Here is a 12,095-nt window from a genome sequence, read left to right as displayed (position 1 = left end):
TGATAGAGGCCATCACAGGTACTACATGAATATAGACCTTCTAAGTCATATATATTTAGAAAGAAAAATGGATAGATGCAAAATATTTGTATAACATCCATTTTTAAATATACTAAACTACTGCATCCAGGGAGAGTCCAAAATCTAGTTAATTATAATACATACTAATTTTCTTCTCGGGAAAGGTAAAATATGAGTCATATAAAAGTAAAGTATGAGTCATATAAAGCAGATCAACTTTTTTCTATTTTCTTTCTTTCCGGATTTGGGTCAGGCTGTGTGCAATGTTGCACAGTGCATCTGCTGGCTGTAATTGTGACTCAGGAGAATTCTGAGTTAAGCTGAAAGTAGCTTTGTTCACTCCATCAGCTGAGTTGGGCCGAAAAAAAAAAACAAAAAAAAACACCTCACAGAAGCCTTATCATTTGGAATTCCCTCACAACTCATGTCTGATCCAAGTGGGTCAGTCAGTCCTCATATACTGTTTGAGATATTTCTTTGAGCTGACGTATCTTTATGTACCCTGGAGTGAATTCTAGAGATCAGTTCAACTTTTATGGCTTGCGACTTGTATTCTGCTAACCTTCTGGAGTGATATGATGTGACATAGATTTGCTAAATCCTCCAGGCCTGAAATATATGTAATTAGACTATGTTTATGAGATGATTAACAACTGAGCTGAAAACAATATTCAAGTAAAGAAATATTCACAATAATTAATTTTTCTACGAAGACAAATATTCCAATCTTACATGTAGAAGTCTTAATGCATGTATAGGCATTGATGTGGCAAAATTATATGGTAAGCTCACAGATAAAAACATTCTGATATAAAAACAGACCCATCTTAGGCAATTAAGGCAAATGGGACCTGGCCAAGAGCAAATAAAAACATGGTTTGGAATGTAAAAAATGCTAAATTAATTTTCAAATGAAACACATTTCTACGAAAGTCACAAGAATTTTGAGGAAGCACGTTAATTTTTTAAATATATTCTTTGGGCCGTGCTTACTTTTTTTTACTAAACCCAATACGTTTTTAACACTTCATTATAACCATTGCATTGTTAAAGGATAGGCACTTTATGCTTTTTTAATGGCAGTAGGAGAAGGGGAGAAAAGGGGACAGATAAGGCTGATGATAAACCTCTGGGCAGGTTAGAGGTATTGCTGGTGATAACATCTCCGAAAAGGAAAGAGAAAAAGGGCTGCTGTGGACTGTGCCTCATCTGCCTGGGATTGCAGATGACCTGAGGCAAGAGGAACACAGTAGCAGTAAACCTGCTTCATTCAGGTAGGTTGTGTCTGAGCTTTTGGTTGGCACTCTTTGATTTTTACATTTATAATCTATACATCCAAGAATTCACCTTAGTGTTCTTATAGAAGCAATAAATAGGCAAATCTGGAGAATCTTTCTGTCTCTGCCACTGTTAATCTCTAAAACGTTTTTTGAAATTCTTTTCAATTCCACACTGAAGAACTTGGGTACCACATGTAAATCTATAAAGAATTGGCTTCTCAGCAAGAAGCAAGCATATGGATTATTTCTACATTGTCTTCTTTTTAAATGCTTAGAACCTATTGTATTAGAACCTATTGTTTCAATACAATAGGGTTTTTTTTCAAAACAAAGAAAAGTTCACAAAAGTTCTACTTAGTAAGGTTTCTCAAAACCCTTAGACATTGATCATTACAATGAGAAATTTTTTTTTTTATTATTTCTGGAAGCCTATAAAGAAAGTGATGTACTGTTATAAAAGAGAAATTTCAGACTGTGGCATCAGATTAGAGGACATGGGTGATGGGACTTTCAGAGCATGGCTCATGGGTCTCCATTTGGTCAAACCAAGTACTAATAGACCACTCATTTCCACTTGGCAGTTCTCTTGACACTAGATGAGTCTATTGAAAAGTGTCGGACAGAAATAGATGGAAAAAGCACTACCCTCACCCACTGAAGTATGGGACCAAAAGAATTTGCTTCTTTTATTTTTTCAAAATCTTTTACTTTAACTAAACTAGGAGGTAAACCAAGGCGAGGAAATACTCCAAATTTAGGTTAGAAAGTCAGCGTTAAGCTATGTAAAAAATGTGAACTCAGGATGGGATCAAGAAATTCAGTGAAATAAGGTAACTGCATTACTCCAAGAAAATGGCCATAAACAACTGTCATTTAGCTTCACATGAGATCCATATTTCCAGTAGGCATTTTGGTTGAGAATTTCTAAGCAGCAAGATTTAATTTTATCTTTGTTACCTTGTTTTATCTTTTAAAAATTAGAATGAATAGTTTAGTTTTTAAAACTAAAACTATATTCCACGTCTGGCATTTTAATTGTAGAGGTCAAGGGAAACAGACATTTCATTTAAACATAAATATTTTCTTGGTAAGGTCAGGATAATGCAAATTACGATGCACAGATATATCTCCTTTGAGGAACCACAGATCTCAAATGTAAAGGAAACCAAAATTTCTTAGGAAAAAATAAAAGTCTGTTCAGAAATAATTTTTAAATAAGAAAGAGACTGCCTCACTCATTCTTAACTAAATGAAAAAAAAGTGACACAAATGCCTTAATCATGAGCAGTAGAAGAGAGACATATGAGGTTAGAAAATGTTCTCTTCTGGTGAAATTTAACAATATTTATTAAACACCTATTATGTCACAGGCATGGTTCTAGATGCTCAGGATATGTAAGTACTAGCAAGACTCAGCTTTTGGTCTTAAGAAGCTACTGAGAGAAATCAACATGACATCATGCAGTTAAGTGACGATATGATAAGTGTTTTAATAGAGGTATACAGGGATTCTGTGGAAGTTCCTATGAAATCAAAAAATTTGTGGGAGACTTCATAATGGCAAAATGTGCTTTCAGTCTTCAAGGGCATTCATGGTGGACAAGGGCATAATTCTAACCACAAAATCAGCAACACTAAGACATGGGGGTAGAAGAGAACTGGCAACATGCTAGAAAACATCAAGGATGTTTCAGAATGCCAGAAATAGGAGAGTGGATGTGCTGCAGAGAAGCAAGTGTCCAGATGAAGCATCTTGTCAGCCTGTGTAGGATAAATTTAAGCATTATTAATGGTACATCACTGAGAAACTTTAAGCCAATGATGAATGAGAAAATGAGCCATAGAAAGGGTTATAGAAGGTTATGATCAGAAACAGGAAAAGTAGATAGATGGTCAATAATGTGATAATCAATGAGAGTGCATATAAGAATTTGAATTAAAGTAGTGCAGGTGGGATTGGAGATGGGGGAAGGATATAAGATATTTATTGAAACACAGGTAGGTCACTCAATGCCCCACAGGTCATGCAAAATTCCCATCCTCGTGAAAGTTACATTTTAATGAGGTAATCATATAGTTACAAAACACCTAATTAAAATATTAAATTTCATATGATTAAATATTAATTTATATTAAATTATTAAATCTTGCATTTCATATATTTAATATAAAATTAAAAATGAGAAGATAGCAAGGCAAAAGGAAGCCACTCTTTTCCATAGGGTGGGCAGAGAAACATCTCTGAGGAGGTGAGTTTGGAGGAGGGATTCAGATGATATGGAGGATGCTAGCTATGTAAAGAACCAGGTAAGGATGCTCCAGGAAGGAGGTGGTGCTATAAGTACAGAGGTTTTGGGGTGGGAATGAGCTTCGTGTGTTTGAGGCTGACTTGGAGTAAGATGCAGGAAGAGTGCTGTGAGAGCTAAGCAGAGCCAGGTTGTGTAGAATCCTGTAGAACTCGGTCAAGAGTTTGGATTTATTTCTAAGTAATGTACGATGGGAAGGGGAGAAATGGGGAGATGTTGATCAAAGGGTATAAACTTCCAGTGATAAGACCAATAATGTCTGGGGATCCAAAGTACACCGTGGTGACTATAGTTAATAATACTGTATATTATATACTTTAAAGTTGCTAACAGAGTAGATCTTAAATGTTCTCACCACAAAAAAGAAAGGATAGTTATGTGGGGTAAAAGAGGTGTTAGTTAATGCTATGATAGTAATCATTTTGCAATATGTAAATGTATCAAATCACATTGAACACCTTAAATTTACATGTTACATGCCAATTATATCTCAGTAAAGCTGGGGGAAAAATGTATGATGCAAAGTCCTTGCAGGATTTTGAGGAGGGTGGTAATAACTGTTTAAAATGCCTTATGGCTGCTGTGCGGAAGGTAGAGCACAACAAGGCAAAAGGGGAAACAGAGAGGCAAGTAGGAGGCTACTGCTGTTGTCATCTGAGAGACTATGGCAGCTCTGATCACAGCACACTAAGAGGATAAGAAGTCAGTAGATTCTGGATTCAAGAAACAATAGTTACAAGGTAGGCTTGTCATGATTTAAACTCTTGAAAAATAAGAGAAGGGTTTTCAATGTATTACCTATGTATAAATATTTCAAATAGAAAGATACACCATGTTCTTGGGTTGCAAGAATCAATATTGTTAAAATGACCATACCACACAAGGCAATCTACAGATTCCCTATCAAAATACCAATGGCATTTTTCATGGAACTAGAATAATTTTAAAATTTGTTTGGAAACACAAAAGATCCCGAATAGCCAAAATAATCTTGAGAAAGAAGAACAGAGCTGGAGGACTCACACTCCCTGACTTCAGACTATACTACAAAGCTACAGTAATCAAAACAGTATAATACTGGCACAAAAACAGACACAGATCAGTGGAATAGAATAGAGAAGCCAGAAATAAACCCACACACTTACGGTCAATCAATCCATGACAAAGGACGCAAGAATATACAATGGAGAAAAGACAGTCTCTTCAATAAGTGGTGCTGGGAAAACTGGACAGCTACATGTAAAAAAATGAAATTAGAACATTCTCTAACACCAGATACAAAAATAAACCCAAAATGGATTAAAGACCAAAATGTAAGACCAGATACTATAAAACTCCTAGAGGAAAACAGGCAGAACACTCTGACATAAATTGCAGCAATATTTTTTTGGATCCGTCTCCTAAAGTAAAGAAAACAAAAGCAAACACAAACAAATGGGATCTATATTACATAATATAGTTACTCAGCTCTGTAATGAGAAAATTATATAAAAATTATACATCAGTATGTTACTTCCCTACAGAGCTTCATTGAAGAACTTCCCTGCCCTCGTGCTGCATTCAAATAACACTTTTGTAGTGTATATTTAAATGATCCGTAGATATATGTCTGTATATTATAGTTGAGTGTGCATGTATGTTATGTTATATTATCTTAAATTACTCTATTTTTCAATTCCTCTTCCTTTTAAAACAAAGTTTCCTTTAGAATTCTTAGGTTCCAAAAGCAAGACCTGCTCCAGTTGCAAACATATGTCAAAAAGGAATACACAAGCCTGAAACAAAGAGGCTTACACACTGCTTCCCAGTAGCAAGAACTTTCTAGTATCACAGCAGTCTGTCTTGGAAAAAGGTCTTTTTGATTGTTTTGGTCCTTTGCTCTTTATTCAAGATTGATTACTACCGGATCTTTCCTAGAGCGCTGTTCACAATGGTTTTAAATGACTCAAGCTTTGGCACCCCCTCACTAAAGTATTTGCTTTAGTGAATTCTAAATTTCTCTTACAGAGACTACTACTGTCTCGGAATCAGACTGCCTTCTGTAGTAATTACTGAGCACATGGTACAACAGGAGTCCTTGACATTCATTAAAAAAAGTGCAGGGGGTGGGTAAGGAAAAAAAAGAGTAAGAAAAATTAATCACAAGAAATTAGCATGTTTAAGTAAATCATTATAGTGCTCAGGAAGAAAGATCTGACAGAGACACTCAGAAGGAATCAGCCTCCAGGTTCAGCCAAGTTGGAGTTCTGCTTATCACTTATTCTTCTTACACAGGCTGACGCACTAAACCATTTTTCCTTATATACTTGCAGGAAGGGCCATTTTTATTAGGGTTCCTTCATTTTAAAATTCTCTCTGATGCCATGAGAACTTGATTAAATTGCTACCCATTCTTAAAGGGAAAAGGAGTTTTAATCTTCAAGGAAAAAACAGTGATCATACACTTACTGCAATGCAATATGCTCACAAAGACCCAAGCGTTCCACAGTCACAGGAACCTGAAGCGTTGTGGCAGAATTATTAGCAGGTAAGTTGATTTTGCAGAATGTTTACCTGATTGAATGGCTTTTAAACAACACTGTAACACAATATTCTGGTCACATAAAATTATATGCACAGCTACCCTCCATATAAACAGCAATATTTACTACTCTCCAAATAAATGGTACTGATAAAACAAATAAAAAATATAATATGGGGCCTATATTATTTGTGAGTTCATCCAAAAATCAAAATTCTTTAAAAATTTTTGCAAAAGTACAAACTGTGGGTTTTTTCCTCAATATTTTACCTTTACTTATTTTTCTTTAAAAGGGCACCCCTTTTTTCAGTTCAAAATGAGTTTTTATTTTACCATCCCAACTCATGTCTTTTTATAATGCATTTTAGAAACTCATCAGAGTATAAATATTTATTTTGTTCTACAATGATGCTTTCTACATTTATCAATTAATAATTTGATTCTTTTAGCAAGCAGTTATTGAAGAAAACCAAGAGTAGTACCAGGCACTATGCTTTTTGAGACATTATCCTTTTGGATACAACATATATTTCTATAAGGAGCGTTTTAAAAAATATCTTATTTGTGTACTATTGTATGAATTAACTTTGATAAACTGATGTATCTAATATATTTACTATTTTAACATGATACTGAGATTATGATTCATAGATTTATTCTATGGTATGAATGGCATCTATTCTTGTCAGGGCTTGAACTATTTGATCCATATGTTCAAATATATTAATTCCATAGACAGATTTTCTTTGGGTATAACAGAGACTGCTAGCAGTTTATCAAAATCTCTGTCTTCTTTTTCCTCAGCACACAGCAGGATTACATCTCCTAACCTCCTTTGCAGTTAGATGTGGTCACATGACCCAGCTCTAATGGAACGTGAGCAGATGTCATACGTTCACTTCTAGGTTTCACTCATACACATTTCCATGTGCTCCTCCTTGGTCTCTGCCCTTCTACCAGCTGGACGGAGACAATAACAAAGCCACAAATAAAAGGAGTCTGGATACCTAGTTGACTATGAAGAGGGAAGACAGCTTCCCAACCCAAACACTCAGCTAGGACTGTTAAATGAGCAAGAAATAAAGTGATAACACACTTCTGAATCTACTTGTTTTAGCAATTAGCCAATCCTAACTAATATACTTGGAGAAAAGTTTGAAGAACTATATAATGAGATTAGAAAAAAAAAAAAAAAAGCATGAGACTAATAGAAGCAACAGGGTTAAATGAAACAAATTTCAGTAACTATCCTCCATTTGTTGCCAACACAGCAAATCCCGACAGCACTAGGACAGTCCATGGGTGTTGGAGTGGGAGAAGGGAGAGAGTCAACTTGCGGCAAGAGCATTTCCTGCTGCTCTTCCTAAATTACCTTCTTCATGCCCCTCACTTTTTCTGGTATGGATGGTGCAAAGAGCCCAGCCTTCAGGTTGGTCCTATTCTAATGCCTGCCTTGAGGCCAAGGTGGAGACAGAATTTGCAATCATTTTCAGAGAATCTTAGGACAGTTTGATGTTTGCCAAGGACAAAGTAAAAGCACTGCCTTTCCTGAGATGATAGAAGACTTTACACCTGGTCTATTTCCTGTCTCCACAGTCCTTCTTCATCCTCCCTTATTGTCTTCACTTTATCTTAGAACAGGTGGCCCTTGCTTTTGTTAATATTAATATCTCCACTTGTTCTTTAGCAGATCTTTTCCCGCCTCCTCCAAAGCTTTGTTTCCTTAAATATTCCCTTTTGGAATCACAGCGTCAGCTTTCTCCTTCCTTCTGACTATAAACATACTCTTTTTTCTTATCCACAACAAACACTCACACACACAAGAGAAATGACAATTAAAAAACAACTACCATCATAAAACCTATTTTGTAAATCTGCTACCTTGGGCTACAGCTCATTTGTTTCTCACCTCTTTAACCCCTCATTTATATACCACCTACTCACTCTTTCAATCATTATTTACTTATTATTTATTGTTGTTATTAGCTATTAACAACAATTTATTAAATATTAATTTGTTTCACATCGAATACCACGTTTCTGGAGGCACAAATATGATGAAGACAAAACTTCTGCCTTTGAGGACTTCACAGAGCTGGGGAGAAAGACAGATGAAAATAATTACACAGCAAGATGATTTTTCTGTAGTCTAGATACACTTAAAGGGCTATGAAAGTGCCTCCTCCCTCAAAAGGCACAATTAATACTACTTTTCAGGCTGGAGAAGAAAGCTTCATAGAAGGAATGACATTTGAATTGAAAAGACATAAGCTTTTGTAAGCCAGACAAGAGGAAAATGAGTATTTAGGCAGGAGTTGCAGAAATAACAAAGGCAATAAGTAATATGAGAAAAACATGGTGTACAAAGAAATAATTAAGTTGAAGAAACAACAAGTAGTCTGCTGTGGTTAGAATGAAGGAAAGGCAATTGAATTAGAGACAGGGATTGGAGATTGTCCAGAAGTGGCTACTTAGAGCCCTAGTTTGAAGGGTCTTTAGTGAGTTTGGACCTTTATATTATAGAAAAGTTTTAAATAGGGAAAAGAAGTGATATGATCTATATGAAAAAGTCACATGATGGAGAGTCAGGTTATACAAGAGTCAGGAAGAGGGAAACTCATCAAAGGCCATTGAAAGCTTCAGGTAAATGTACTGGAGGCCCGTACTGAGGGTTAAGAGTGTCCGGCACTTGCATTATGAAGTACCTCAGTGACCATAAAATAATTTTCCCTCTTCTGCTTGAGCAAAATGTAGACTTATTGACTTTGACTCCTTCCCCAAATTGACTGAGAAAAGGCTACTGCAACAGGTCTACAGAATTTTCTAAAGGCAAACATCCAACAAGATTTGGCTTTTAAGACCGCCCACAGTAAGCCTCCCTTATTAAGTGACTTGTAGTCATGACCAAATGAAAGAACTAAATGCATAATAACTATTACTTATTCTAAGCATTAAAAAAGTGCTCATCAGCACCCAATTTTTGTCTTTTCCTATCTCCATCTGGCCAAACTGTTAAAAGGCAAGACTTAATAACAGCACCCTCATGAACGAGAACTAGAGCCTTTTGCAGCAGGTGGTGCCCACCTCTGCCTACAGAATTGCAGCCCAAACAATCTGCTTGGAATTGCAGAGAACTCAGTAGAATGTGCTTATGACTCAGCCTGTTAAGTAGGAGGACTGTTATTGTTATTTTAACTCCTGCCAGAGTATGTGGGCAACTCTCCCTCTTTCTGTCTTGAGTTAACCAAGAGACATCCCTCTTCAAAACCTCACCCCGGAATAGGTTCTTGCTCAGTTAGAGCCAGAACAGTTTGGGGTCTGGGTATGACTGCCAGCTGATAGTGCAGATTAGAAAAGGCTTTCATAAAGGGAACATCTGATATCCTAATTTACCAATAGAATTTTATTTTTAGAATGTTTAATCTGCCTTTAAAATTATTCACACAGAGTGCCATAGACCAGAGCTGAATGCTGATGAGACAGTAATCAGCACAAGTCAAGGTACTTATTTTCGGAAAGGATGGTGAAAATACCAGGGTTTCTTTCTCTTTCCCTTAACTCTGGGGGTATTGTGGTCCTACTGTTTGTCTTTCTCTTGCCAAATGTTCTCAACAGTGTAAACATTCATCAAGTGCTGCCCCTAAGGAATACTGTAAAAATGAAACAAAAATCAGCCTATTTTACAGAACATTGTCTTAAAGGATAAACTTCACCCATCAATGTATGATGAAAAGATGTAAATCTATTTGAAGATAAAGCAAAATCTAAGCAATGTCAGGTTGTGGCAAGTCTTATTATTATGTAGACAAGAGATGGCGTGGAATAGGAAAATAAATATGTTCTGCTTTCAAAATGGTTTTCTCATTTCCACTCAGCTAATTTTTCTCTGTGTTTCTGGTGCTATAAATTAAGATTCAAGATTACATATCAGTAGAATAAAATTTTGTCATAATGCTATAAAATCATGTGTCAAAAAGATGCAGGAAAGCTCCTCAGCATTCCAGAAGCGAGGGACTCTATTAAGACAAACTGAAAGAATCCTGAAAAGGGCAACAACCATCACTGGTGTGCGTGAAAGATAGCATGTGTATTCCAAAGTAACCTTTGCATGCCTCTCTAGTCCTTCAAAAAGTGAGGGTCCACCAAGATAGAGATACCATTCTAGACACAGCTCAGAACATCACATAGTCTCTGCCCTCAGTGGGGAAAGAGAGGATGTTGAGATGACATCAGGGAGGTAGAAGATGTCAGCTTATATAGCACCTTCCTGGCCACAGCAGGAGTGTGGGTTTTCTTCTGACTATTAAGGACAGTCCTTGGTGGATTCTGAACAAAAGAGTCATATCAATTGATTTATAAAAGATCAGACTATGTGAACAAAACATTATACAAGAGCAATATTGAGCACAGGAGGCTACTGCATTCTCTAAAATGAGAGAGAGTAGATTCCAATGATACAGGTAAAGACAACGAGAAAAGATTAGATTCTGGACAGAGGTGAGCTTGTCACTGTTATTATCTGCAATGAGGCTTAAGAAGGTTAAATAATCTGCCTCTAATAGGTAGTGGAGGCCAGAAATAAAGCAATGGTCAGGGTCGTTCACTACGCTTTAAATGTCTACGTGGGACTTTTGCATCAAAAAGATGCTGAGATTATATGAAGTAGGCAGACTTAAATGTTAGAGAGATATAACAACCTTTATACTAAGAACTACACGTATTAGGTTTGAAAAATTCAATTCTAAATTTTACAGAATTAGTAATATTAGCACATGATTATAAAGATTTTGCCATTTACAAAGCATTTTCACTCCTATTATCCCATTCAATGTTAGCATAGCAAAATAGAGATATCTAACAGTCACATTTATGATATCACTGAAGTGTCAACTACAAATTGGCACTTGCCGTTGGCACTTGTTATCTACCTCTACAAGGATTAAATCAGGTGCTGCAGCTGATGATTTTCAACACCCCTTGAAAGGAGTTCAGGGTGGACAGCAGAAATGAGGCACTCTGTGCTGCGGGGAGGCGGGTGGCATAAACAGGCAGAACAGGTCTTCAGATAGTTAGATATTTTCAGGAGCCAATTTTATGAGCCCAATTCTTATATCTCCTCAGATCTAGAAAAGCAGTAAAATCCTTCATGGTGACTTCTGCTTCCCGTGACTAGCAGTACCCTGCACAACACTAGCAGAAACCTTCTGTAAAAAAATATATGCTTGATTGCATGTATTCCCCCTTCACCAAAATCACATATATACTGACCTTCCCCCCTGCCTCCTTGGAGCGGTTTCTCAGAGCTATCTGAAATGCTGTCTCCCGGGCTGCAGTCCTCATTTTGCCCCAAATAAAACTTAACTTGCAACTCTCATGTTGTGCATTTTTTAAGACGACAGAAGGAATTTTTGCCATTCTCAATAGCTTGTTTTCTTTTTTTAACATCTTTATTGGAGTATTATTGCTTTACAATGGTGTGTTAGTTTCTGCTGTATAACAAAGTGGATCAGCTATACGTATACATATATCCCCATATCTCCTCCCTCTTGCGTCTCCCTCCCACCCTCCCTATCCCACCCTTCTAGTTGGACACAAAGCACCAAGCTGATCTCCCTGTGCTATGCGGCTCCTTCCCACTAGCTATCTATTTTACATTTGGTAGTGTATATGTGTCCATGCCACTCTCTCACTTCGTCCCAACTTACCCTTCCCCCTCCCTGTGTCCTCAAGTCCATTCTCTATGTCTGCATCTTTATTCCTGTCCTGCTGCTAGGTTCTTCAGAAGCATTTTTTATTTTTTTTTAGATTCCATATATATGTATTAGCATACGATATTTGTTTTTCTCTTTCTGACTTACTTCACTCTGTTTTTTTTTTTTTTTTTTTCTTCACTCTGTTTGACAGTCTCTAGGTACATCCACCTTGCTACAAATAACTCAATTTCATTTCTTTTTATGGCTGAGTAAT

General features: G+C 36.6%; 1 protein-coding gene across 34 annotated transcripts in view; it reads right to left on the bottom strand.

Annotated features, from left to right (window-relative positions):
* MAP2 (microtubule associated protein 2) overlaps positions 1-12,095 on the bottom strand; it is a 279,762-nt gene that overhangs the window by 89,116 nt on the left and 178,551 nt on the right. Inside the window, exon 4 of one of the 34 annotated variants that reach the window (XM_057551247.1) lies at positions 4,753-4,840. The exons of the other annotated variants lie outside the window; for them this stretch is intronic. The gene's annotated coding sequence lies outside the window, so the exon portion shown is untranslated. The remainder of the gene's footprint in view (positions 1-4,752; positions 4,841-12,095) is intronic. 34 annotated transcript variants of the gene reach the window in all.

The sequence above is a fragment of the Balaenoptera acutorostrata genome, chromosome 8 (assembly GCF_949987535.1).
Source record: "Balaenoptera acutorostrata chromosome 8, mBalAcu1.1, whole genome shotgun sequence".
In the NCBI taxonomy this organism is placed as follows: domain Eukaryota; kingdom Metazoa; phylum Chordata; class Mammalia; order Artiodactyla; family Balaenopteridae; genus Balaenoptera; species Balaenoptera acutorostrata.
Note: the sequence above shows the minus strand (reverse complement) of the source record. Positions and strands in the feature narration are given on the sequence as shown.